This window comes from Triticum dicoccoides, chromosome 3B (assembly GCF_002162155.2).
Source record: "Triticum dicoccoides isolate Atlit2015 ecotype Zavitan chromosome 3B, WEW_v2.0, whole genome shotgun sequence".
In the NCBI taxonomy this organism is placed as follows: domain Eukaryota; kingdom Viridiplantae; phylum Streptophyta; class Magnoliopsida; order Poales; family Poaceae; genus Triticum; species Triticum dicoccoides.
In genome coordinates, this window is record NC_041385.1 from 598472139 (window position 1) to 598478138 (window position 6000).

A 6000-nucleotide genomic window follows, 5' to 3' on the forward strand; every position below is an offset into this window, starting at 1 on the left:
TATGATCTTCTTCTTGGAAGTCCCAAGCATAATACAAGTATTTTACTTGGCACTTGGGGGCTAATGCACATTGCTATTTTGAAGACAAATCTATAATGACCCAGCTAAATTCCTTCAATTACAGCCGGTTCATGGGGGCTACATGTTTGGATTTGTTCATAAATATGATGGTAAGTCCCAGCTTAGCTATGCAGCCTAAGCCGGCCCTTGGGGGCTACATATGTGGATTTTAGCACTACAGCTTGATGTCCCGGCTTAAATTTCCAATTTTAAGTCGGCCCTTGGGGGCTACATGTTATGATTCGGCAATTACAAATTGCAATGGTATAGCTACATGATCAAAAAGCTTATCTAAGTCTACAACATATTAAATTCTTTCGTATTCAACAGACTTGGCAGCTGACTGGTATAAACTAATATGAGAAGGTCTTGTTAATGCTTACCTCAAAGCGCTCCTTCATGAGATTGACTAAGCCGGCTTCAAAGTCACGGCTAGTATGAAGGAGGTTTAAATAACCCACATGAATCTCCTGAGCGTTGAACTAGGCATAGCTCTCCAAATCCAACTTCCGCTTGCCCTTTTCAGCAGCTGAAAATTCTTCCTTAGTAGAATGTTTGGCCAGCACCATAGGATTCCCCGGTTCATTGTACCTGGTGCTAGTGACCACAACATCTTCAACCTCTTCAGTAGGCTTGGCAGGGCTTGGCGGTTTAGCACCTGATGAATCCATATTCATGGGGTCCACAGAGGCCTCTGGATTTACTGGTGGCGGCTCGTCAGTGATATTTTCAAGATTCTGAATTGAGGCTTCAGACTCCGGCAGTTGTTTTTCTGGCTCGTGCACCTTGGGGTCCTCAACCGGCTTATTTATCTTGGCTTTGGCTATTCTGCTGAGAAAGGAAAAATAAAGAGATCAGTATGTCTTTTTACAAAGTTAAAACAATGAAGGTAAGTATTGTTACCCAATGGCAATCTTGAAAGCCGGAATATGAGTCCCCATTGAGTCACCAGAAGAAGAATTTGAAGATCCTTGATAGTTTGAGTCGGAAGGATTAAGTGGCTGGTGAACAAGACCCACCTTTGGATAAAAAGAGTTTAAACATGGAGGCACCTCTTCCCGGTGCTTGCGCGGGGCCGGAGTGTTGGGTAAACCAGAGGAGAGCTCCCCACCTCCTTTGTTCTGGGTCATGCAGCAAACTTCATGCTGCTGCTTCTTCAAAATAAAGTTGGGATCCAAGTAAGCTAAAGGCCTTACTTTCCGGCTTATTGGGAGGACTGTCTGTCTTGGCAAAGGCTCTGAGTCGGGAGAAAGGATAGTTACCTCAAGACCATCTATGTTGCTGGCACCCGCTTCATCCTGATGGTAATCAGTGTCAATAACATAATTAAAAAAATGAGCCAAGGGAGTCAAGTTCTACCTATGACTCATCATCATCATCTAAAGCAAATTTCTCTGAGGTGTTGGTTTTCTTCTTGGCAGGCTTCTTGACTACCTTGCCCTTTGTTCTGACCTTTTTTGCCGGCTTGTCCTGGCGTTTCTTGTTCTAGAAGGAGGAATTGGCCTACAAAGATCAAATAATAGTGAGAAGACAATTTTAATAATGAATAAGTGGGAAAATTATTTAAAGTACTTACATCAGGGGCTTTATTGAGGGTACAGGAAGGAGCCAAGCCGGTCTTGCTGCAAGTCTCCCAACTCTCATTAAGCAGGGACTTAGTCATTATATAGATTGCGTCATCGTCCATCTCTATTTGGCAGTGGCGTTGGGGATCTGTAGGATCGAAAGTGTGTCTAGAGGGGGGTGATTAGACTACTTGACCAAATAAAAATCTAGCCTTTTCCCAATTTTAAGTCTTGGCAGACTTTAGCAACTTAGCACAAGTGAAGCAATCAACCTACACATGCAATTTTAAGAGTGTAGCAGAGGAATGTAAATCATTGCATATGAAGGTAAAGGGGAGGAGTTTGAAAGGAGCAAACCTAATGTAAACACGGAGATTTTTGGCATGGTTCTGATAGGTGGTGCTATCGTACATCCATGTTGATGGAGACTTCAACCCACGAAGGGTAACAGTTGCATGAGTCCATGGAGGGCTCCACCCACGAAGGGTCCACAAAGAAGAAACCTTGTCTATCCCACCATGGCCATCGCCCAGGAGGGACTTGCCTCACTTGGGTAGATCTTCACGAAGTAGGCGATCTCCTTGACATTAAAAACTCCTTGGTTCAACTCCACAATCTTGACGGACGCTCCCAAGTGACACCTAACCAATCTAGGAGACACCACTCTCCAAATGGTAATAGATGGTGCGTTGATGATGAACTCCTTGCTCTTGTGCTTCAAATGATAGTCTCCCCAACACTCAACTCTCTCTCATAGCTTTGGCTATGGTGGAAAGATGATTTGAGTGGAAAGCAACATGGGGAAGGCTAGAGATCAAGATTCATGTGGTTGGATTGGAATGTCTCGGTCTCAACACATGAGTAGGTGGTTCTCTCTCAGAAAATGAGTAGTGGAAGTGTAGGCACGTTCTGATGGCTCTCACTCAAATGGAGAAGGGGGTGGAGGGGTATATATAGCCTCCACACAAAATCTCACCGTTACACACAATTTACCAAACTCGGTCGGACAAATAGTGAAACTCGGTGAGACCAACTTGGTTCAAAATGTGAACGTTAGGCTTTTCAATGGGACCGACAATACCAACTCGGTGAGACCGATGCGCTAGGGTTAGGGCAAAATCTCATCTCGGTGAGACCGATCACATGAACTCGGTGAGACCAATTTCAGTAATAAGCAAACATAGATTTGGCCAGGCAAACTCGGTGGGACCGATCGCTCATTTCGGTGAGACCGAAATGTTACGAAAAGGAAATAGAGAGTTCGCACTGCGAACTCGGTGGGACCAATCGCTCATCTCAGTTAGACAGAAACGTTACGAAGGGAAACATAGAGTTTGCAATCCCATCTCGATGAGACCGAGATCCCTATCGGTAAGACCGAATTGATTAGGGTTTGTGGATATGGCTATGTCAAGTGAACTCGGTGGCGCCAGATAGATCAAATCGGTGGGGCCGAGTTTGACTTTAGGTTTAGGACATATGTAGAAATGAGTGAGTGGTTGAGGGTTTTTGGAGCATATCACTAAGCATTTTGAGCAAGCAAGCCATTAAGCAACACCTCATCCCCTTTTAATAGTATTGGCTTTTCCTAGGGACTCAATGTGATCTTGGATCACTAAAATGAAAATGTAGAGTCTTGAGATTTTGCCAATATGTGTCCTTAGCATTTTGAGGGGTCCACATCTCTAGTCCATGCCATACCAACCATTGAACTTTCTGAAACATTGATCTTGAAGAATATTAGTTCAATGAGCTATATGTTGTTATGAATTACCAAAACCACCCGGGGATTAGTTGCACTTTCAATCTCCCCCTTTTTGGTAATTGATGACAACATATAGATCAAAGCTTCGACAAATGATAATATAAATAAAGTACATCGTCGCTTTGAGAAGTATGTGATAAGCAAGAACTCCCCCTAAATTTGTGCATTATTTGAAATTTTCTTTTGAATGCAAATGCACAATCAATTAGGACCATGGGTCACTCTTCCATGTCACATACATCTTGGTGGAGCGCTCAAAATGATAGAATATGAAATATGCACTCATCACGAAAATAAGATATGAATGATCATACATGAGAGATATAATATCATCATTAAGCACAAGCATTAAAGTATGATATGATCAAACATATGATCATAGAAGTATCTCACACACAAGCATAAAAATTGTATCATACCAAACAAGCAAAGCAAATAGAGTAGCAAGAAAGGCAAAAAGAAGCAAACACACACACTCTCTCTCGAAGCCTATGATCTATACACTTTCTCCCCCTTTGGCAACAAGTTACCAAAAAGCTTGAAAATGCATAGTGCTATGCGGCTCTCTAAGCATGATCTCCGGGAGGTCCAGAGTGCGAAGGTGGCGTGGAGAGGAGTCCTACAACGAATGCATCCGAAGAGGTCTGAGGAGCTGGTGGAGTTGCAACTGGAGGAACAACAGAGACTGTAGCTGCTGGTGCTGAAGTAGTAGCCCGTGTGTCACTGGCTGGCACAGCTGTAGACCTTTGTGCCCTTGGCACTCTCTAAAAAGCTTCTGTGGTAGCTCTCCCTCTTCTCTCTTCCACTTAATCCTGGAGTTTCTCAACTGCAGTCTGGATCTCTATGACCTTCAAGTCTAGATCATAAAATTTAGTCTCGATTATCCTGTCAAAACTCTCTTGATTTTGAGTTTGGGTTGTCAATCCTTTCTCAATCCTCAAAGTGGCTTGAATGAGATAACCAAGTTTATCTTGCTTCGATTTCAGAAATATATGGGAGGCCTCTTCAGCACTTGGTGCCTTGGCTGCCTTCTCTGCTCTTGCTTTTTCTTTCTTCTCCTGAGCCTGCATAGATGTGGGATGTGATGGATCCATGACAACTATATTGTCTTCAAACTCAGGCAACATGGGAAGATGTTCCTTGTCCAAGAGATACATGCCCTTGCCCATCTTGGAGTTGATGAGCATCTGGATATGTGGAGCATAGCCACATGATCTCTTTTGGTCAGCAACAGTCCTCTTGATTGTCTCAACAATCAATGTCATAACTTTGAGTTTCTCAGGGACATCAAACATATGCATCAGATTTATGGAGTACCCTCTAGTCATCCTATCATCTCCAGACTTGGGCAGCAAAGTGTGTCTGAGGATTGTGTTGATTGTTGGCAGACCTGAAAGTAGATAGTAAACTGACCCAAACTTGTGGGTGTCCAAGGCAGCATCTGGAACTTCCTTGTACATGTGAGCCATAGAGTCAAGTCCTTTTATTGGCTTGGCGTACACATCAGTGTCCTCCTCATGCTCTTCTGGAGCATTAAATAGCTTTGCCCACTCAGCAACAGAAGATTGGTACCTAGTACCCTTAGTCATCCAAATAATTTTACCATCAGGGTAAAAGTGTGCTGTAGAGTAAAACTACATGATCAACTCATCATTCCATTTAGTCAAATTCTGACCAACAAATGCATCAACTCCCGTTGATCTGAAACTCTCATGAACTCCTGGGAAATGCTCTTCATTGTTGTCAATGAACTTCCAGTCAACCCATCTCATGTCACTTACTATTGGCTTCTTGTCAAGGAGCACAGTCTCATAGAAGTCTTGTTGTTCCTTTGTATGGAACCTGTAGTCAACAACAATGGCATATGGGTTAGTCTGCCTCCATAGCTTGAGACCTGCATCCTTTCTTATATTCATGTTCTCAGACACAGGACAGGTGTCATCATGGTCAGGAATCTTGGGCTTCAATTTCCTAAGCACTTGCCCTTCCTCTTCTTGTTCTACTTTAGGCACTGGGGCATTATTCTTCTCAACAGCTGGAATGTTCCTGGTGGGTCTCTTAGGGGCTTGAGCAGCAGCCTTGGGGGCAATCTTGGGCTTTGATGGAGCAGCCCCTGACCTGATTGCATCCCCCATCAACTTCTGAGTCTTTGTAGGAGGTGCATGTTGCTCTTCTTCCTCCTCATATGGGTCTCTGATCATAGAAGATCTGCCAATAACTCTGGCCATGGTCTTTTTGACCCTCTCCTTCCTCTTCTTGCCCTCACCAGCCTCTTTTGGTTCAAGTGTGAACTCCACGGTTTCCTGGGTTGAGGCTCTAGCTTTGGACATAGGGATCCTTCTAGCAGGAGATTTCTTCTTCATCCCTGGCTTGGTGTACCAGTGCCAAGCTCTTTCTTGTCTCCTTTCCTTTTGGAAGAGACTTCCTCATCAACCTTGAAATCTTCATCCTTGGAATATGATGTCTTCTTCTTCCTTTGCCTAGTTGCAGTTTTGGCAGGTTGCTGGGAGTGCTTCTGCTCCTATCATCATAGCTGCTGTCAGAGGGACTAGTTCCCTCACTCATCCGAACCTGTTCCTCATACTGATTCTGGCTATCACTGTTGTCAAA

At 43.8% G+C, this 6000-nt stretch overlaps 1 pseudogene; it reads right to left on the reverse strand.

The window, feature by feature from the left end:
* Positions 1-5753, reverse strand: part of LOC119279699 — a 72981-nt pseudogene extending 67228 nt beyond the window's left edge.
* Positions 5754-6000: the final 247 nt, after the last annotated feature.